Source organism: Papio anubis, chromosome 6 (assembly GCF_008728515.1).
Source record: "Papio anubis isolate 15944 chromosome 6, Panubis1.0, whole genome shotgun sequence".
Classification (NCBI taxonomy): domain Eukaryota; kingdom Metazoa; phylum Chordata; class Mammalia; order Primates; family Cercopithecidae; genus Papio; species Papio anubis.
The window spans coordinates 123316044-123339388 of NC_044981.1; the positions used below are offsets into that span (position 1 = coordinate 123316044).

The following is a 23345-nucleotide window of genomic DNA, read 5'->3' on the forward strand; positions in this document are numbered from 1 at the left end:
GCTGGTCTCAAACTCCTGACCTCAAGTGATCCTCCCACCTCGGCCTACCAAAGTTCTGGGATTACAGGTGTGAGCCACCACACTTGGCCCCTGAACACTTTCCAAATCACAGTGCACCATAAGAAAACGCTCCTGAGGAATTAGGCAGCTTGGATTCAATCGCAGCGAGTTGTTTGTTAATTGCATGATCCTAGACAAGTTCTCTCAACTTTAGTTTCCTCATGTGTAAAATGGAGTAATAACATTGCTTGCCTCATTGGGCTGCTGAGAAGATTAAAAGAAGCAATGCTTATACAAAATAGCAGAGGTACCCGGCACAGAGAGACGTTCACTGAAGATTAGCCCATGGATATTCAGTTAGATCCACCATTTTTCCTTTAATACATTTAAGGTATTTATTTAGGCTAGGGACTTATTTTGATAGTTTGCATTAGTTCTATATATTATTAATATTTCTTTAGAAATTCATGTAATCTAAATGCACTTGTTAAACTGTTGAAAATGATTTTATAATGAATGGGGCCAAATTACTATTTCAGACAAGCCCATCTCCAATTTTATCAAGAAAATGAGTGAGAATATAGGCTTTGGGACACAGAAAGCAGATTTCCCCCACCCCTGGGAATACATCGATTCTGTAATTTAAATTTCTCATGCCTGGCTGTAACTATGTAGCCTTCATGACCAAAAAGAATGATAGCATATCTTATTTCCAGATATTCAAGCCTATTCAGTAGGAAGAGGTAGAATGATTGGTCATCAAAAGCTATTAACAAATAATGTAACTGTTGAAGATTTTTTTTAAATCATGCACATCCGATTTTTATTTCTCCTTTTCTATATATTGTTTTGATTTTTCTCACAGCCTGACAGTTCTTTAAAATAAAAAATAAAAAACAGAAGGCTTGGGGGAGTATCACGCAGGAAATAATCACAAAAGAAAATTCAGCCTCCTTGCTATGAGAGCTTTAGGATTCCAGAATCTGAATGTCCTTCCTGATAATGGCTGACAAACTGCTGAGTCAGAAAATGTTAAAAAGCAAAGAAAAACAGAAATGAATCTTAGTGAGAATATTGAGTTACAAGGACAAAGAGAAAAAAAAATCTAAAAATTTTCCAAGGAGAAAAAAACATGGGTAACCTAAAAGAACAAACAGTTTGTCATCACATTTTATATCAACAAGCACTACATAACAAAGAAATTGCTTCAAAAAGAGAAGAGAAAACTCTCTTGAACCCAGAATCCCATAACCAGAGAAAACATCAATCTAGAATGCAGAAAATATAAAGATATTGTTACACATGCAATGATTTATAATCCTTACCACCAGGGTGTCTATTCCAGTGGAAAAAATTAAAACTACAAAAGAGGAATTTAAAAAGAAATGACATGGTGCAAGAGGAGGAGGGAGGAAAAAAACAACCTAACCCAGTTAACCCTAAATTATTTATGAGAACATAGCTATGAAGTTTATTACAATTATTAAGAAATAAGTAATAAGAAACAGAACCATAGGGTTTAAAAATTAGAAAATTCAAAATGATTTCAGTAAATACAGAAAATGGGGGAGGAGAGAGAAAAGTAAAAGCATGCTACTGGTTTGGTCATGTTCAGGAGAAAGAGGAAGTTATAGATTCAGATAAACTCTCAATGTTGATTAAAATACTGTAGATAGATTTTACTGTGTTTGCTAAAATTGTAAAGATGGATAGGCCAGACTCATGTGGGCAGCTTCCACATTACCAGCTACCACAAGAAAAATCTATCCAAGTGACCCAGCCACTCTACTTTGAGGAACTCAGCCTCAGAAATCCTGCATGTGTGCACAAAGATATGTATATAGTTAGCATTGTGGAAACCAGTTCATGTATTCTTCTAAATGGAATTGGTTTACAGGGTATGCATTCCTTAGCATAGAACACTATGTAACCATTAAAAAGATTGAAGTAGATTGATTAATACAGACATGTGAAGATATATTGTTCTAAGAAAAATGTGCCAAAGAAAGTATGTATACCGTGATCTCAATTTATGAAATTAAAAACTCAACATGTATGTATATATGCACATTTGTGTTTATAATGCCTAGAAAAAGTATAGTAAGCAAAACAAATGAAGGAAAATAATTGAGGATATATAGCAAAGGAGGATTTTAAAATTTTACTATATACAATTTTGTATTTTGGATATTTTCTATAATATAATGTATTACTTCTGTAATTTCACAAACACTAATAGAGCTGTCAAGTACCTGAGATGGGGACAGTCTCACTCAACAAAAAATGTCCTCTTTCAAACTATGACATGACTTAAATTTGTTGTCAGCTTATATTCTGTGAAATGTGGTATTTATCTCTGAATAGATAAGGGTCTTTTCAAGTAAACTTTCCATCTGGACACAACAGCTAAAAAACTGCTAAAGGGAGAGAAGCAGATACAGATTGTCAGGGCAGCAGTTATTTTACCTTTGGGAACTGAAACTATTTTTACTCAAAAAGAAAGTTTGCAGAGACAGCATTTTCACATTAGACTTCATAATGCTACACAAAACAAATAATTTGCAATGGAAAACATATAATAAAGTGGGTGCATATCGGTTGCCCTAGAAAAACAACCCAAAGACAACAATAGCCAGTCTGTCTATCGGTCTCTTTCTCTCCACATTTATCAAACTTGTATTTTGTGACTAGATAAAAGGTTTTAGAGTTGAAAATGACATCATCTGGGCCTTCAAGGAGCTGAAGGAAGCGTGCAAGATGGACGCACCTAAGGGGTTACTCATAGAACAATTTGGGAAATTTTGTCATCGAGAGAAATAATACAAAGTACATTCTGACTTGGCTACTTCATAGGCTATGCAGTTTTGAGCAAGTTACGCCTCAATTTCCTCATTTATAAAATAGGTATCATGATTATACTCCTTCCTAACTGTTCTGGGGACTCAATGAGGTAACACAGAAAATCCGCGCACAAAGTAAGCAGTCAGTAAAAGTTAGCTACTATTATTTGGGGAAGTTATTCAGACTCCCTGGAATTGAAACTTTATTATGGGATCCTGGTCAGGTTACTACATGGAGTCTTAGTTTCCTCATCCAAAATTGGTAGAGTAACTTTATCAGAGGCTACCAGGCAGAAAGAATGAGATAATGTGTGTGAAAAATTTAGATCAGCAATTGGCACCTAAGAATTCCATTAATGTAAGTCATTATCTCTATCAAAATGCTTCAAAAAGAAGAAAGGAAATAACAACTAACTCTTCCTAAGAGTGACAAAGAACAGATAGCAGGAGAGCTGGTCTTGAATAATTAGCAGGAGTGCTCCAAGCTGGTGTGGTGAAAGAAGGATGTAGGAAGCAAAGAAAACAGCATGTGCAAACTGGTGGAGAATTTAATCATGATGATCATGATAGTGGTAATAATAATAATAATAATAATAATAATACAGCCTGTTCAGAGAAAATAAGAGGAGATGTCCTATAGGCCCTAGGAAATATGAACTGGACTTCAACTGAGAAGTTAAGAGCCACAGAACTTTATCAATGCTTATGGAACTATTAAAGAAATTAGAATGGGGCTGAAGTGTGCAGTGTGAGCTGACCATAAATCGATCCCCTAGAAAAACAACATCAAAGGGTGGGAGAAACTAGCAAAGGAAGCCCAAGAAGAAAGCTTAGAGAGGCTGGTGAAATAAAAGAGGCGGAGAAAGAAGAGCGTTTCAATAAGGAGGGACTGGTCAACCGTGTCAAATGTTGCATAAATGTCAAGTAGGATAACAAGAGAAAGCGAAGCCATTGAACTGGCCACTTGGGAGGATGCTGGTCAGAGAGTATTTTTAATTGAGTGATGTTGGTGGAAGCCAGACAGTATTGGGTTGAGGAATTAATGAGATGTAAAGACACTAAGTATAGACCAAGTGTAGACTTCTTTCAAGAAGTTTAGTGATTTAAAAAAAAAAAAAACAAAGTGAAAGAAACCATAGTCTTTTAGCCTCATCAAAACTAGAAGATGAATTCTTAAATGTCCATGAGCATAATTCACATTTGGCAAAAAGGGTAAACTTCCCAAGATATTTTAAAAAAAACTAAAAAGTAGAAAACTACGGGGAGAAAACAAAGAAGAAAAAGAACTTACTACTTTGCTTGAATGGGATTAGAGGATTAAGGTGAAGGATAGGTGGAGCAGAAAATCGAAAAACAGCAAACTTGAAATGACTAGGAAATTAAGATTTTAAAAAAGAGGAAAGAGGAGAATAAGGAATCTTATGGATTTGTTGAAAGAGCAAGAGGCAGGCATAGACTACCACAAATGAAAGTGATCAAAACAAAACCACTCCTCTCTGTCCCTCAGACTGAGCTGGGGTATAGTAAATCCAGAAAACATAGTCCTGATTAGAATTCTGTCTCCTGTGTGCTAAAGAAGCCTTAGCTACAAGTCATGGGCAAATTACTAAGCGCAAAGGCCTACATTGGCAGCTGTAGTGGTTTATCTCTAGTTGCAGGTATGGTTCCCTCTACCCAGGGGCTGCAGGTATGGTTCCCTCTACCCAGGGGCTGCAGGTATGGTTCCCTCTACCCAGGGGCTGCAGGTATGCTTCCCTCTACTCAGGGGCAGACTCTAGGTCCTTCCCTTGGAATATTTGCCCACCTAAGGCAGTTTACCAAAAATTAGACCTGGCCTGAACGTCAGCATGAGAAATTTGGGAGAAATATGGGAAAAGACTGTAATATGAATGATTGGATTTTTGAATAAAAGAGAATATTGGATGAGTTTTTTTTTTTTTTTTTTCTTAGCATATCTAGAAAAATCTGCCTTGAAATGTTTACATTAGCTCTTGAACCATAGGCCAGTGCTTTTAGAAAATGTGATCAGTCAAGAGGTCAGGCGTTCGAGACCAGCCTGGCCAACATGGTGAAACCCCACCTCGACTAAAAATGCAAAAATTAGCCTGGTATAATGGCAGGCACCTGTAGTACCAGCTACTTGGGAGGCTGAGGCAGAAGAATTGCTTGAACCCAGGAGGCAGAAGTTGCAATGAGCTGAGATCACTCAACTGCACTCCAGCCTGGGCAACAGAGCAAGACTCCATCTCAAAAAAAAAAAAAAAAAAGAAAGAAAGAAAAAAAATGTGGTCAGTCGCTTTGCTCTGCGTGGTTCTCTGTTTCCACATCTGTAGAATAAGGAAGATTAGATTAGTTTTAAGTCCTTCCAGCTCTGTTATGAAATTTAATGATTCTCTCCTTTACATTTCTTTCATTTTCACAAGCATATCTGTCCCTGGTTTAATACTAATGTCCTATCTTCCTAACCAGATTGTTAGCCCCAATTTTGTTTTAGTTTCCTTCTTTTGTCTAAAAGGAGTCAGAAAGTGTGTTAAAAGATAAGACCATCTTAGGACACCCTGGGTGAGGCCGGTTTTTGTCCAATCAGGAGGCTTTTATGTGGAAAACACCCCTTAACCAGGCTAAGCCTACTGGTTTGAGATAAACATTTGATGAAACATTCAGTAAAGAAGAACTGGATCTTACATGAAGAAATTAATGCCTACGCCCCAGTGCAATAGTTAATTCCTCCCTGAAACATTTTCTTATTGTTATGTAAACATAACCTAAGTGGGTTTGTTAGTGATAATTAGAAACATTCTCTTAGCCTAGTGACTTGGGGAAGAATAAAAGGAGATGGGAATTATTAAGATGGGATATACAGGCAACGGGGGAAGGGCTAGTTCGCATGGCACAACCAAATATATCTTTTGTAGGCCAAAGACTCTGAGAAATTATTTTTGTACCTGCTCTCTATTTCTATTTCTATTCTGGTTACTAAGTGGACGGATGACTTCTCAGCCTCTCTTTGAGTACTTTTTTCTTTGTGTGTGTAAGTATATATGTCAGAATACCCTTTGCATCTTGAACGTAAATGTGGACAAAATGCATTTCTAAGTTAAAATAACATTTAAATTGTGAATACACAATTTTTAGAGAAGAGAACATTGTCTTTTTAGTACAGTTTCATGTCTTCTCTCCGTATTCTATTTTACTAACCTATTTAGTAAAATAGCCAAGATCCTCCTTCTGAGTTAGCCAAGAGCCTGACTGCCAAAATCTCCTGAAGACCCATAAAGATATCCTTCTTGAGCTGAATCCTTGGCAGCTCTGAACAAAAGAGAATCACAAAGATATTTTTTTCTATAACAGTTCAAACAGAAAGAGATCTAAGGATTTTGCTCCTGATCAAACTCATAGCAAAGGAATATAAGGCCTTATCCAGGACCTCACAGTTTGGTAAATTATATCTAATTTCAGTGTTTGTGAGATGGCTGATGCCTGTGTCAACCCCATATGAGACTTGGTGGGTCTAACGAGAGGCGTGGGGTGAATGATCCAGGTTAAAAAGGGCCTGGTGGGGTGGCCATGTTTCTGACTTGGGACACTCAGAGAGCTGCACAATCCATGGTGAGGGTACCCTGGAGCTCCATGAGCCAGCACTTTTTTTTTTTTTTTTTTTGAGACGGAGTTTCGCTCTTGTTGCCCAGACTGGAGTGCAATGGCGCGATCTCTGCTCATCGCAACCTCTGCCTCCTGGGTTCAAGCAATTCTCCTGCCTCATCCTCCCGAGTAGCTGGGATGACAGGCATGTGCCACCACACCCGGCTAATTTTGTATTTTTAGTAGAGACGGGGTTTCTCCATGTTGGTCACGCTGGTCTTGAACTCCCGACCTCAGGTGATCCGCCCGCCTCAGCCTCCCAAAGTGCTGGGATTACAGGCATGAGCCACCGTGCCCGAGAAGCCAGCACTCTTTAAAGGAAGAGCTGCCGGGTCTGAGATGAGGCCTTCCTCAGCAGAGCCGGCTCTTTCCAATCCATATGGACCACTCTGCCTTTCCCTGCCCTTTCAGAAAAATTTCATGTTTAACCAGCACTGCAGGTAAAAAACAAAAAGCCAGCTTAAGAGAGGGCAGTGCTCTAACAAACCTGCTGAATTTTCAATTCTGGCCAAGATTTTCATGTTTGTTTTGCCTCTGACTTGATAGGAAATGTTAAGCCATCAACAGAACAGCTTGGTGACTTGGTTTACCTCTCCAGGAAAACATTTGCCTACTCCTCAAGGTTGTGAAATAAAATGGCCTCAGGGTGTTATGAACTTCCACGTTTGCATAATCTTTTCTCTAGCATTTAAAGTTTGTGGAACTAAACCAGATGGAGACCTGCAGCAAAATCCGAATTCAAATGAACCAGGTGGAAGCAAGTTAGCACTATCGTGTTATGAATGAGGCTGCTCCAAACTAAGTTATGTGAGCAAAGAAGAGCAGCCTGCACCCCTTCTGTGAGATGCAGCAGTTTCTGGTGGAGTTTTTGTTTGTTATGCTTGTTGAGTGAATCTCTAACAGAACACACTTGGGTGACCACTGTGAGACAAAACGAGTTTAGGCTTTAATTATTCTATATTCTGATTAGGGGAAACAGTGTGAATCCAAGAAGATGTCATTGAGTGCAAACACAGTCCTGGAGCTGGGCCCGTTGGGCGTCAACCTCAGGAGCTATTAATCTACATGCTTCAATTTGTAAGTATGCAGGAGACTGAGTCAGTAGAAAAAAAAATAATTTTAAACATCTGTGGTATTCTTTCTGTTCCAGATTAATTATACTGCTTGTTTGTTGATGCTGACCAGAATTTTCAATCCTCTGATGCTATGCTTGGAACGTCATAAGTATTTTTCTATGTGTTTATCACTTGCGTCCCATGAAACTTTATCTCTGTCACAGTCTGTCTTTCGTAATTTATTTTAGGTCCCAGTTTTGTTCTTTTGCTCACCTGCCTTAGACTTCTTGTTTTTGCTTTTATACTGAGCAATATGCAACTCTTTCTCATTGAGTACTTATTATTACTTTTAAGAGACACCTTGTTAACACACAGCCCCACGTACACACACATCATTCAATCAAAATGATGATATAAATGAAAATCCAAATGTGCTGTTTAATCAACTGGAGAGGTTGGTAATTATTTTCAATCAGCTAGGATTGCTCTGCTAGCTCAAAGAATTATTAATAAGAGCCATATTTGTTAATAAATTGTGAGCAGCCCTTCTCCGTGAGTGGGGGCAGGTATCAGGGAAGGCTATTTCAGAAGCTGCTGTCCAGCCTCACATTATACCCTAAAAAGCCAAGCCCCTCCTTCTGAGCTAGCCAAGAGCCCAACTGCTAACATTTCCATCCTAACATCCATAAACATACCTTTCTTGAACTAAATCCTTGGCAGCTCTAAACAGAAGAGAATCACAAAGATATTTCTTTCTAAAATAGCCCAATTTGAAAATGAGACATGGGCAGGCCCTTTGCTGTTTGTAAGGCAACCATAACCCCTACCCCTTCTCCCAGTCAGCTTTTGGGGTCACCCGTCCTTGTCTTGTTTTCCTACCATCAATACCCAACAGTGTCTTGTGACTTCTGTGGCCCCAAGATGACCAAAGAGCTCCTGTTTGAGGACCCAAGCTCCCTCCCCTCACTCTTCGCCCCGACAACTTCTCTTCAAACCCCAGCCTGTTTCCAGGCTCTTCCTTTCCTCTTCGCCAAACACCTGAGATCTCAGGTCGCTTTGGGTCTCTTTCTAACCTTGCCACAATCCATTCTGTTCCCTGGGGTTTTCTGTCTTCAGGCTGAGGAGAGTGAGGCCGCCTGTGCTTCTGCTCACTTCCTTCCTCCTTCTCATGATAAGCCCACAGCTCTTTTCATTTCGTGGGTTTTACTGAGAATTACCAAAGAGGAAAAAAAATAACAAAATAATTCATATGGAAGAGATGTGACTGTATGAGAACTCCTATAATTGCTCAACTCAGCAATGAACATACACTTATCACTTTTTACATGGTGATCACTGCCCTCTAAGATCTAATATTTATTGTTTCTGGGCTACACTTAGATGATCCTGGAAGCTCCGTTGGCCACTCACTGCCGTTGGCAAATAGCTCGCTAGCCTTTCCTTCTCTTAGCAAGGAGGACAAAATTAAAAGTGAGCAGTGCTCTCTCCTTGGCTAATTTTGTTTTGTTTTGTTTTGTTTTTTGAGATGGAGTCTCGCTCTGTCACCAGGCTGTAGTGCAGTGGTGCCATCTCGGCTCACTGCAACCTCTGCCTCCCGGGTTCAAGCGATTCTCTTGCCTCAGCCTCCTGAGTAGCTGGGACTACAGGTGTCTGCCACCACGCCTGGCTAATTCTTGTATTTTTAGTAGAGACAGGGTTTAACCATGTTGGCCAGAATGGTCTCAATCTCTTGACCTTGTTATCTGCCTGCTACGTACGGCCTCCCAAAGTGCTGGGATTACAGGCGTGAGTCACTGCACCTGGCCGCTCCTTGGATAATTTTTATTTCTCTACAGCACCACACATATGGATAACATATGTGTCAATGTTCGCCTATCTATAATGACATTAAGATGATAACATGAATTAAATTAACATATACACACACGCACAAGATCTAACTGTAATAATATTGAAATTATTTGACATTAAGACTATTTTGAAAACTTCGGATTCTGCTCATTTTCTCACACTGACTCTGCCTGCTTTCCTCCCACCATTGTGTTTTGACCAATGAGGTTTTCTGTGGGAATCAGATGGTTGAGCATCTGTCTAGTGATGTGCTTCCGAATCTGCTCTCTAAAAAGGACAGACATTGGATGGGTATCCCCTCCAAAAAAATTGTTTCTAAGCTAAAAGAACAGACAAACAAGTCTTGATTCATGACGTTTGACCGTTTCTATGATGTAAATAGTTCCACTATGGTCAATTTTATTGGCAGAATGATTTCAAACAACCAGCTGGCAAGAGCTCTTCCAAGCCAGTTGAAATGAGTTCTAGCACACCATCGATCCTTCCGGTCTTTTCCCTTATCAAAACTTCAACTGTGCCTCATCTCCAAAGGACTGTTCTGGAATTGGTTGTCATTTGGAAAAGCAATATAATAAGCAAATTCCAGCAGTGTTAACAATTGAGTGAAAAATGCTTGATGTGTTAACCCTGCCAGGGGTGTCTGCCTGCAGGAAGCCCTCCACCCAGTGGATGAAATCCAGTGTCAGAACTGCAGGGGACCTCTGAGGCCCAGGGAGCAACCCTCAATGTCAATTCAGGGAGAAACAGGGGAAATCCCAGGCCAAATGCCTGGAAAAGAGCATACTGCTGAGCCAGGATGCCAAGATGTATTATTGGGCAAGTTACTGAACCTCTCAGTGCCTTCATTCTCCATTTGTAAAATGGGAATATTAAGATGGCATTTCATGGAATCTAAGCTGTCGTTGTAAAACACACCATTATGTTATGGTTCATTAAGAAATTTTAAAATGCTTCCCATTAAACTATGTCACACCATCAAAAGTAAGATACATTCTAAGTTCACAAATGCTAAAATGTGAGAGAAAAATGTTTTAGAATCCATGAATTACAGTAGAACCTTCCACATAGGGTTGTTGGAAAGATCAAATGAACTGCTATCTGTAAAGTGCTTAGCACGATGCCTGGCACATTACAGGAATGATGGAAGATTTTGCTCTTGTAGTATCTTTTTTTTTTTTTTTTTTTTTGAGATGGAGTCTCGCTCTGTCGCCCAGGCTGGAGTGCAGTGGAGCAATCTCGGCTCACTGCAAGCTCCGTCTCCCGGGTTTACGCCATTCTCCTGCCCTCAGCCTCCTGAGTAGCTGGGACCACAGGTGCCCGCCACCACGCCCGGCTAATTTTTTGTAATTTTAGTAGAGACAGGGTTTCACCACCAGGATGGTCTCAATCTCCTGACCTCGTGATCTGCCCACCTCGGCCTCCCAAAGTGCTGGGATTACAGGCGTGAGCCACTGCACCCAGCCTGCTCTTGTAGTATCTTTATTATTACCAAGAGATTAATGAAAAGGAAAAAGAAATACAAAATCTCTGATTCACAAATTAAAGCTTCCAATGTCCTCATAAGTGTGAATAAAAGTCGTCCTAAACTAACATTTTTCAAGCTATTTTTCTGACAGCCACGTGAGCCTCAGGGACCACAGCAGTAAAGAAGTAGAGTTGGGAGTAAGGGTGAGGTGAAGGCCAAGAGTAAGAAATTTTGTCACCTCACTCACAAACCAATCAAAGCAGCTCCATTTGTACCAATTGAAGGTACTGGAGTTCAATGTAAGGTTGCATTTAATTGTGTTCCTACGCGCGTGTGTGTGTGTGTGTGTATACATAAAAGTTGTGCCCAGTCACCTTAACAAAACACTTGCACCCAGGTAGAGAGGGACCTGGGCAGCCACACAAAGGTGATTTTTCCCAATTGTAAACTAAAATCTCATTCAAATTCACAGATTCCTGGGTCGAGAAAGTGCTCTTCTTGGTCTGCAGGCAGGAACAGCTTCCTTCCCTTCCTTCCAGCAGCCTGCACTATCTTCTGTGACAATGGCCTCTGCCAGACCACGTCCATCACCCCAGGACATTTCTGTCTTCACTGGAGCTGTTTAAATTTTCAAGTACAATAAACAAGAACTCTGGCAAGAAATTTAAATATGATAGCAAAGTTTATACCCTCACCATTTCTCTAGTGGTTCCCTTAGCAACAGCTCTTACTTTTTACGACTCACCTTGGCTACACACTGCTTTCGCAATCGTTTGTTAGACTGATTTCCAAAACAGCTCAGATCCCTCTCAGAACTAAACATTCTAAGCAGGAGTTGAAGTGGAAAACATAAAAGCTTTTTGAACAGAGGTTTAAAATGTCCTTAAAAGTCATCATAGCTTCCCAGGTCAATGGAAAAAAATATATATATGAAAAAATAAGTGGGGCAAAACAAAGAAACTACAAAAAGCTGTTGCACTGCAATTCTGAGTATTTGACGAATGTATGCAGAGATGAAGAATAATAGCTGAAAATTAAAATAGTTTTATTGGGGTATTATGAAAGTAGGAGATTAAAAAATAATATTATATTCTTGTTATATTTGCTTTTTATTAAAATGTCAAAACACCTCTCATACATTCATTCAACAAACATTTATTGTACTCATAACTTGTGTTTACCTTTGTTTCCCCTCATCTTTTCCTCATCTCGCCTATGCCTTCAGGTGTTTAATCAGTCCTTTAATATTTGCACCTGTGTGTATACTTGCCCTCCCCATTCAGTCTCTTTGATGGCAATGGATTGTCTATTTTTTTTCCCTATAAACCTTCGCTACTTCTCTCCTGTGGATAGTATACTTGAGTTATATGAAACAAGTTCAAGTTTACAAGTTCAGCTAACATACCAGATGAAATACAGAAAAGGATCTTCATGCCTTCCCCCTCCAGAGTTGGTGGTCTCCAAGAGAGTATAAAGAACAGCTGAACACCAGGGCCACCATTTTAAAAGAGATGCTGGTATTCATTTAGGATAAGAATGGGTGTATCAATCAAGGTTCAATGAGAGAAGCAGAACCACTGTGAGCAATGTAAAATAGGGATTCAAGTCTTAGCACTAGTATGGGAGCTAGTGGAAAAGTCTACATAAGGCTGTGGCTTCTGTGACTGGTATGGGCATGGAGTGGCTGTGGACCTGAGCCAAGAGGAAGGAAAGCTGGTTGTCAGTGCGGGAGTGCAAGGACAAACCAGAGCTTAAGAGAATAAACTGGGCCAAACGCGGTGACTCATGCCTGTAATCCCAGCACTTTGGGAGGCCAAGGCGGGTGGATCACTTGAGGTCGGGAGTTCGAGGCCAGCCTGGCCAACATGGTGAGACCCCATCTCTATTAAAAATACAAAAATTAGCCTGGCATGGTGGCATGCACCTGTAATCCCAGTTACTCAGGAGGCTGAGGCACGAGAATCACTTGAACCTGGGAGGCAGAGGTTTCAGTGAGCTGAAATCACATCACTGCACTCCAGCCTGGGCAACAGAACAAGACTCCTTATTAGGAAAAAACAGAAAAAAGAGAAAGAGAGGGAGAGAGAATTAAATGGAACCCATGAGAACAAATTGGAATTCACATCTGTCTTTCATCCCCTTCAGCATCAGTGATGAGGACATCTGCATGGTAAAGCCAACACACTGTATCTTGGAGCTGTGCGTATATCAGGCTAGAGACTCAGAGAAGCCAAAGGAAGATCCATGGTTGCTGGAGGATCTGTGGTCTATCCGCAGTTGCTGGAGGATCTGTGGTCTATCCATGGTTGCTGGAGGAGCTGTGGTCCATCCGTGGTTGCTGGAGGAGCTGTGGTCCATCCGTGGTTGCTGGAGGAGCTATGGTCCATCCGTGGTTGCTGGAGGAGCTGTGGTCTTAGTGGTCCACAATGTGAGCTCACGATCATCATCAGTGTGCATAATCTGCCATTGCGCCTGCAGTTCTATATCCACCTTCAGTGGGCAAAATATGGCTGCTGCTTCACTTTCTTCTTCCAGATCTTGTTCAAATCTTTTTCTTGCCTAAAGGTAACCTGGAGCCACAATGAAAGGGATTACGAGAAATGGAGTTTAACTAAGATGACCCAGTACAAAGTCACACAACAGACATCTCCATTTCTCTCCCTGAAATGAGTTTGTAGGAACAACAGCTATAATCATTCTAAACACAATTTAATCCTAGGCTTGCCACCAAATCTCAAGGTTCTGGAATTTCCGGAAGACTTGCTTAGGGGACTCATTCTCATGTCTAAATTTGGGAATGGAGAAGTCAACTAAATGGGAGATCCTTATAGAAACAAGACAGAAAGGAAGGATTGGAGCTGGGAACTATTTGAAATAATACTAATGATCATGTCTTCTATTGAATAAAAAGCAACTACCAGTAATGTACTAAGGAGTTTTCCAAATTCCTAATCCTCTCTGTTCCCCTCCCCCCAACAAAAAAAAAGAGAGAAAGATAAAAGTAACAAGCTGCTCTTTGCATGAAGAAGTCATTCATGTATTCATTGACAAGAAGAAGCAGCCAAGCATGTACAGAGAACCTATCCAGCTACTCAGGATGGCTGGGCACTACACTAATACAGTGTCCTACATGGGGACTGTCTTCAAGAAGATTGGAAAAAGGATCAGAATCCGTTCTCAGCATGTTTGAACAGAAAGTTGCTATGCAACAGCCTCGCACCTAAGCAAAATGCTGGCTGCTGGCCTTCAGCTTGGGCATGGCCCAGGGCAGGTGGAGGCAACTGACACCAAGGACATTCTCTCAGAGACAAGACAGGCCCTGGAAACCCCACTACCAGATCTACCTGAGATCCTTAGATTAAAAATTATGTGCAAATAGCTATCAAAAAGTCAGAGAACACTCAACTAAAAGCATCATGATCATGATGATGATGATCATCATCATCATTGACATGACTCCTGCTACCCACACAATCTGCAAATAGCAAGACTTTTGTCCTTCTACACAGACGTGGAGTCCAACCAAATACCTCTGTGGCCTGAGGCATCTGCAGATCTGGACCCAGTCAACAGAGGTTGAGTGATTGGATGTGGGCCAGAAAATTCCTTACTTTTATTTCTTCCACTTGGTGGAATAAGAACACTGTGTTGTCTTGGTAAAACCCATTCCTGTGCTTCTTCCCTTTGCAAAAGGCAGGCTGGACATCATTATTTTGAAAACATGACATTTTTTGCATTTGTGAGTTGGGTTGGGTTTTGTTTTGCTGGTGTTGTTTCCCATATAATGATTATTCACATACACCTGACTAATCACTTGTCACATTAAAAGTCAAAGGCCTCCCATCAGGAATTTAGAGGATTTATTTTCTCCACCATGGAGTTCTCATCAGGACTGACCTGTTAGAACCAGCTCGATGGCCACAGCTGCTTGCATGCCCATGACTGCCACACAGTCCCTTTAATCACTTCTCAGAGTCCAGAGAGGTCCCTGGGAAGGCTGATTCCATTGCAGGATATTTATTTGAAGTAAATTCAGAAAATGGTGTCATCTCTTGCCATTTGGATGCAGAATATCGTAATAATATCTTTCCTATTTGTTCCAGTAAGATTCATTTGACTATATCTGCTTTTATTCTAAACTAGCTGGTCGAAGTCTTGCCCTGCTGTGGATCACACATTTTCCCATGCAAGTTAATTGGTAATGCAAAAAATGTACCTTATAATGGATTTTTACTAGGCATTAAAAAAATATAATTGGCCAGGCACAGTGGCTCATGCCACTTTGGAAGGCAGAGGCAGGAGGATCGTTTGAGCCCAGGAGTTCGAGACCAGCCTGGGCAACATGATGAGACCCTGTCTCTATTTTACAAATAAAAAATAATAAAAACAAAATTTTTAAATACATAATCAAGCAAGAGCAGCTATATTGAAACATTCATTATAAACTCTAGTCAATACATTTGGTTTCTCAGCTATTCCTCCACAGTGAAACATTTGGTATTAAATAAGTGTACATTAAGTGGTAACAAATCTTCAACTTCAGTCATTTCAATATTTTACTAACCTCCAAGCAACTGACTTTTAAATTTATCTAATTTTTATTAATGATTATGATAATATATAAAATCATGTTCATCAGTACAAAATAGATACATTTAGCTCATCAGTATTTTATATATTTATAAATTTTATAAAATATGAGTAAATTTTCACAGTATTTTCTGATGTGCCTTGTTAGAGAATAAAATTTATACTTTTGAAAAATTATATTTGGTTACTAGTCTTTCCCTCTAGTCTTATAATTCTCTGACAAAAAATACACCCTCTACAATAAAACATAAATATTCAGAATTTGAAAACACATGACAGTGAAGAATTGGTCACATTTACATTTATTAACTATAACAAAAATGTAATATCTACCATCACTAAGAACTTGCTGTATGCCAGGTGCTGTGCTAAACACATTATGTGGGTTATCTCCCTTAATCCTTATAAAACTCCTATGTGTGAGTACTATGAGTATTAGACTCATTTCATACATAAATAACATATGCTGTAGAGAGGTAAAGTAAACGTACAAGGCTACCCAGCTGATAAGTGGTACAACTGGAATATCAGTCACAGGTCTGATTCTAGAGTCTGAGCTCGTACCACACAAACACTAGTGATCTTCAGTTTCAGGGGGATGGAGGGTTACAGAGTTCTCTGAGAAACTAGTTAAACTTACGGGACCTCTCACGAGATGAATGCAACCCCCCCACCCCCCGACATGTACACACACATTTTCACTGCAAACAGTTACACGGGTTTCTAGAACCCCCTAAAAACCATCCAGCGTTTCCTTGGTATCCGTAAGCCCTAAATTATGGCACTCCAATTTAAATATTTCCTTAAGTATTAAGGTGTAGGGATCTGATTGCTGACTATCTAAAGACATTGCTATACAAATGAAAATGTTCCATGAATGTGGAGAAAGAGCGACCCAGATACTTGGACACCTGAATGCTCTACCTGTGGTCAGAGCCAGCAAGTCAGAAAACAAGGAGCCCTGCCCTACAGGTGTCTGTGTTAGGTTCTTCCAGTTACTGCAAGAAATGAGGAAGGAGTGGTGGTTGTAAGAATACACACTGGAGAGGGAACCTCACAGAAATACGAACAAGCACTGTGGTAGGGCCAGACCTTTCTGAGCACGAAACTGGACAAGCAGATTGTGCAGGTCCAGAGACAATTCTCTGCCAGCAGCAGCAGGAGTATGTGGTAGGACCCTTGTGATCTATCTCTGCTCATCCACTCGGTTCTCTTCCTTCTAAGTGACTTATTCTTTACTCCCAATTGTATGGTTCACACCTTGGGGACTCCCACGTGGACGTGCAACCTCTGAATTCTTAACAATTCCAGTTTCTGCTTCTTCATAACTTCAGGTTACCATGACACCTCATGGTTCTAACTTTACCTGAGTTTCTCTCTTGCGTCTTCACAGCTACCATTTCCTCCTCTGGAATTAATGGGGTTAATGGTCCCATTCTCTCAGTATTTCTCAATTCAAGAGTCTGGTTGCAGCTGATGTCTTTTGCATGAGGTCAGGCCACAGGTTTTGAACCAGTTCGTAGTTTGGCTGTGCTGACAGATGCCACCCCAATCCAATCAGCAGCAGCTGGTGGCAGAGAAGATAAGGGACTCCTCTAAGGAACTGAGCATGCCCCTGTAATAGACCAGCCTACGGTCCTTTCCTCATGGGTTGGAGAATTTCCTGTACATAGATATAGGGAGAAAATAGCTAGTACAGACCCCCAGGATAGGCTGTCTGTGAAAAACACTGTGCCACCGTCTACACTTTGAACTGATTCCATCTACCATCCAATCCTCCACACTGTTCAGATGGGTGTATATTTAGATAGGGATTAAATGGTAGTAGAAATCCACATTCCTGATGAAAGGCCAGGGATTAAGGAAAACATCTGGAGCTGAGACCGGCCAGGTGTGCCCATCAGTTGCATGTTGTCCAGGATACTTGTGCCGAGAGGTTTTTGTGTCAAGCTTCAAGATACATCATACTTCCTGGTATATTTCACTGGTTGCTCACTGAGCCTTTTAAGGAGGAAGTAGCTTAAAGGGCACTGTGACACATGCAGCATAACAGAATTACAGAGTTAGACATTTAAACATCGCCTCATCTACCCACATGTATTATGGAGAGGGAGCCTGGCCTGGGAGGAGATAAGTGCTGTAAGAGAAGCACACAGAGTTAGCGGTGGGCTCCCCATTTCTAGTCTACTTCTTCCTTAAGCAGTCACATTTGCTTTTTATTCCCTTGCTGTCTTTGAGAATGCTATCATTCTGTAGCAAAATTTTAAAAGAAAACTAGAAAAGCCTATAACATAGTATCTCATATTAAAGTTCAACCCCAATTCATGTATATGTACAGAGTCTCTCTAACCATAGGTAAATGATTTATTAGGAACAACCCTAGATTAGAGGACTCACTCTGTCCCTCTTAGACATGTGAATTAATCTTTATTTCTTTATATGAGAAATAACTCATTATGCAACATGTATTTATCTAACAGACATTAACTGAACATCTGCTAAGTTCTGGGCTCTAAGTGTAAAATGATGTATTAACAATTGTCTTGTGTTTATTTAAAAAAAAAAAAAAAAAAAAAAAAGGGCGGCCAGGCGCAGTAGCTCACTCCTGCAACCCCAGCACTTTGGGAGGTCAGGGTGGGTGGATTACGAGGTCAAGAGATCGAGACCATGCTGGACAACACAGTGAATCCCCATCTCTACTAAAAATACAAAAATTAGCTGGGAGGGGTGGCGCGTGACTGTAATCCCAGCTACTCAGTAGGCTGAGGCAGGAGAATGGCGTGAACCCGGGAGGCAGAGGTTGCAATGAGCCAAGATCGCACCACCGCACTCCAGACTGGCGACAAGGTGAGACTCTATAAAAATAAATAAATAAATAAAAGCTTTTATACTCTAGTAGGGGATATAAAATAGCTGCAACACCCAAGGAATTATGGTGGCAAATAAAGAGAAGAAAACTTTCTCTGCCTAGCTAGAAGAGGTCAGGGAATGTTTGCCAGATGGACATTAGAAATATAAAGGTGAAGGTATAGGAAGAGTTAGCCAAGCAGAGTGGGATGGTGCAGGCAGACGAGGGACAGCATGGGGTATCGGGGAAAGAAGTACAGAATGAAGCACAGACATCAAGGAGAAGGCAGAGTGGGAATGGCAGAAGATGAAGCTGATAAGTAAGCACAGGCCTAGTACCAAAGAACTGCACACAGCATCCGCTTTGTCTGACCATTGGCAATGAGTAATGCAGGCACGTTTTTATTTTAGAACAGTTATTCCAATGGCAGTATAGAGAACGTGCATGGAGAGCTTACAACCACAAAGACAAGTCCAGAGCCTGATGCAGCGGTAGTGGGGCCAGAGAGGAGTAGGCATATTCTAGAGATTTTTAAAAGTACAATTGAAAGATTTTGTGGTGGATTATAAGCCACGGGGAATGAGGAATGTGAGGGGAGAAGGAGGAGTGGAAGATGCGGCCATAATCCTGGCCATGGTAGGGGAAGCAGGAACTAGTGGGTTTTGTTTGGGACATTTGATTGAGGCTCTAGTAAAACAGCCAGGCCTAAAGTTCCTGTAGAAGACTGGGTAGTAGATCCAGAGTCCAACAAAGAGATTGGCTAGGAATGTAACCATTGGCATCTATAGGTAGGTGGTTCCCAAAACAGAGAGGAGTGAGGGCTGTCAGATTTACCTAGGGAAATTTTTCCAACTATATCTACCAACCCTTTGAAATTCTCCAGTGCCTTTCCTCCCATCCCCTAACTGCAAGCCATTCCAATTCTTGGGCTTGTCAGTCATCAGTGGACTACGTTTGCACCAGTGATGGAGAACATGAGATAGTCCCCTTAGGGACACTGATATTTAAGGGATAGGATAAAGGAAAAGAGTGGCAATAGATACCAAGGAGCATCCAAGAAGACAGTGAATGTCTTAGCCTGTCTGGGCCAATATAGCAAAATGCCATAAACTGGATATCTTATAAACAACATAAATGTATTTCTCACAGTTCTAGAGGCTGGGAAGTCCAAGATCAAGGCAGATTCCACGTCTGGTGGTGAGGGCCCACTTCCTCATTGCAGCTGTCTTCTCCCTCTAACCTCACATGGCAGAAGGGGCAAGAAATCTCTCTAGAGCCTCTCTTACAAGAGCACCAATCTCATTCATGAGGGCTCTGGCCTCATGACCTAATCATCTCCCAAAGGCCTTGCCTCCTCACACCATCACTTTGGGGGTGAGGACTTCAACATATGAGTGACGGGATCCAGGGAGGTGGAGGTAGACACAAACCTTCAGACCACAGCAGTAAGAAACAATTGGTTCAAAGTCTCACAGACACCAGGAGAGAATGTCAACAACAAGGGCATGACCAGTCATATCAAACAAAGTAAAGAGGTTATGTGAAGTAAACTCAAAAGGATTGGCACTGTCTGCACCACCCCACATAGCTGTGACAAGGACCAAATAAGATATCATATGTAGAGGTGCTTTCTAATATACAAAATATGATACAACATAAGAAGTTACTATTATTATAACTTAAGACTCAACTCAGGCCCAGCCTACTCTGGAGAGCCTCACTATCCATCCAAGTCACTCCACTGAGGTTCCCCAGCACCAAGTGGCAGCCCAGGGCAGAGGCTGTGTTTACTCAGCCTGTGCCCAGCACTAGAATGGCGCCTGGCCTCCAGGACACAGGGAACATGTGCTTATGGGATGAATGGAGGACTAGGATTGCCTCACTGCATCCCATGATTCCGTTCAGCATGGAAAATATACAGATTCAGATCGCTTTTTGAAAAACAGAATCCAATCTGCTTATTTCTTTTTCTTGGCATATCTTTGTTTCTGTTTTATTTTATGCCTTCACAGTTTAGGAAAATTGAATCAGCTCCTTATAATTATTGAATAAATGTATATCTAAGAAGTATTCCTTGTGGAGAGCCTTGTCCCCCTCCTCCTATCTCCCTTCCTGCTGGGCACCCTTGGTCTCACCAAAGCCCATGCTCGCTGTCTAATTTCCAGCATGTTCATATTCAAATTAATCTGAACTCATTTTGCAAGTAAAATGTTTTGAGGGCTGACCCAAAGTGCTTTCCTAAATTCTGAATATTTAACATCTGCTTGGCCGAACTCAATTGTTAGTCTTGTAAGTCTCCTTAAATCCACCAATTTGGCTTGCCATAACTGATCACTTCGAAATCTATGTTATTTATTGCCCTTGATTACATCATCACAGGTGTTCTGAACTGTTTTTGTGGGTGGCAGGGGGGATCTTTTCCTTTTTCTTTTTTTTTTTTTTGAGACAGAGTCTTGCTCTGTCGCCCAGGCTGCAGTACAGTGGCATGATCTCGGCTCACTACAGCCTTGACTTCCTGGGCTCAAGCAATCCTCCTGACTCGGTCTCCTGAATAGCTAGGTGTTCAGTACCACTGTTATTTCCCTCAATTTTTCTTACATTCTCTTGTGAAATCATCACATCTAATTTACCAGGAGAGCATTTCCAGTCACTCTTTTTCCAGCCATTGCAAATTTATTCCTGAATCTACCCCCAGTTCTATGGTGCATTGTAAAGGATAATAAACTCAGAAAGTTTATCTTCTAGACTTGCAGATTTTTCAGAGCATTTACATTTCAGACACCTACTTTTAATGAGCAGATATTTTTACAAGGTGTTTCTACTAATCATCTATTTTTCATTCTCAGGTGGTTATGCAATCTTGCCAAGGCTGAGAGGAGCGTTTTAGTCTTTAGGGCATGCGCCCCCACCACCACCACCACACTCCTTGTGTACACACTCTCTCCCTCTGCAGTATACCGGCTTTCCTCTTTTCCCTTTCTTACCCAACAGGGAGCCATGAAAAGAAGATCCCCACCCTGCAACTTTTGTTAGCAGCAGCTACCATTGCTTTCAGCCTCACTTCATCCTCTCACCCTTTCAGCCTCAGGCCTGGCAGCAACAACAGATAGGGAAGGGGGAGCTAGCAGTTGCTAAGCACTATCATAGTAACATGAACAAGTCTAGGAGACTCTTCTGGGCTTCTGTGCTCACCCTGCAACACACAAAGACAGAATGAATTTCTGCCTCTTCCTGCGTACGGGGAGGTTCAAGGCAGAAGAGGGATTAAAACAGAGAGCTGAACATGCCTTGTTCAGATGACACAGGGATGCCTGTTAGTAAACTCCTGGCCGGGCTCAAGAATTGTGAAACACCAGAAGCATCAGACATCCACACAGACGGAGAGACGCCCTTCTCAGAAGTCTCCGGAGCAGGCAGTATTGAACCACAACTCTTCCTTGCTATGAGTTTGATCAGCACCCAGGGCTTCTAATCTTGTGTCTCTCAGTGCCATATTCACAGGAGAGAGAAGCTTACATATGAAGCTTGGATCAAGAATTTCTGGACCAGTCAGCTAATAGTCAGGAGCAAAGAGTTAATGTAGATATGGAGATCTTGCAAATTTCTGTCAACCATGGCACCATCCTAATTTGTACCTTTGGCATCCTAAAACACCAGCTCTTCCTTTAAAAAAATATTTCCAGATCACACTCCTATATGTCTGCCAAAGGATCTCAATCCTCCAAACTGCTAAGTTTTTCTCTAGCAAACCTTCTAAATACCATTTTTCCTTGATCAAAAGTAGAAATAAAAATTGTTGAGGTTCTTCATTTCTTCCAGCTCTGGAAAAACAAAGGAAAAAGAACATTTGGAGAAGTCATCAGATAAAATATTAGTATACAGGCCGGGGCGGTGGCTCATGCCTGCAATCCCAGCACTTTGAGAGGCTGAGGTGGGAGGATCGCTTGAGCTCAGGAGTTTGAGACTAGGTTGGGCAACATAACGAAACTCTATCTCTACAAAAGATACAAAACAACAACAACAACGAACAATTAGCTGGGTGTGGTGGTGTGCACATGTGATCCCAGCTACTCAGGAGGTTGAAGTGGAAGGACTGCTTGAGCCCAGGAGGTTGTTGCAGTGAGCTGTGATCATGCCACTGCACTCCAGCCTGGGTGACAGAGTGAGACCTTGTCTCAAAAAAAAAAAAAAAAGACACACAGGTTAAAATATGTAACATCCTGAAGCCTCATTTTGTTTTTTGATAAAGCGGTGATAATCACATCTGCCTCTTAGGGCTGTGGAAACTGAAGGAGATATGGAATATAAAGCATAAAGCATCGCACCTCAAAAGAGCTCAATTACCACAAACTATAGTTGTACATGTAGGGTGTATGTGAGTACATATGCTGTCTTCTTTAAGGTTTATTGCCTTGCTAGGAAGTACACCAGCAAGATCACCCTAACATTGGGAGGTCGAGGTGGGCAGATCACTTGAGGTCAGGAGTTCGAGACCAGCCTGGCCAGCATGGTGAAACCCCATCCCTACTAAAACTAATACAAAAATTAGCCAGACCTGGTGGTGAATGCCTGTAGTCCCAGCTACTTGGGAGGCTGAGGCATGAGAATTGCTTGAACCTGGGAGGCAGAGGTTGCAGTGAGCCGAGATCGCGCCACTGCACTCCAGCTTGGGCAACAGAGCGAGAATCTGTCTCAAAAAAAAAAAACAAAAAACAAACAAACAAACAAAAGATCACCCTAACTTCAGTATAAAAACAAGCATGTTTTCAACGAACCCTCAGTCCTTCATATTATGAATTAGAGGATTAGTAGGTGTAGCAACCATGGGTCCCTGGGTGCTCGTTCAGTAGGTAACTTCTTGGTTGGAACTCTGTTTCACCTATCTGTTTAGGTTCTTTGGTTCTCTCAGGTCTTCTGCTGCACCCAGGGGCCCCTCTTCTTCTGTGGCTGATACTCAAACATCCTGAATGGGCAAGTAATTTATTTGCCACTGAATCTTATCAGAGGGCATTCTACCAACCTAAGAGAAACTGCCCACCTGGCAGAGAAATTCT

The 23345-nt window shown here is 41.3% G+C and overlaps 2 long non-coding RNA genes across 3 annotated transcripts in view; one reads left to right on the plus strand and one right to left on the minus strand.

Annotated features, from left to right (window-relative positions):
* LOC101021721 overlaps window positions 1–12723 on the plus strand; it is a 37686-nt gene extending 24963 nt beyond the window's left edge. For both annotated transcript variants that reach the window (XR_646411.4, XR_646412.4), the window contains exons 4-5: window positions 7453–7559; window positions 11326–12723. This is a non-coding gene — a long non-coding RNA (uncharacterized LOC101021721). The remainder of the gene's footprint in view (window positions 1–7452; window positions 7560–11325) is intronic.
* LOC103883990 overlaps window positions 1–23345 on the minus strand; it is a 40824-nt gene that overhangs the window by 4775 nt on the left and 12704 nt on the right. The gene's annotated exons all lie outside the window — the stretch shown is intronic.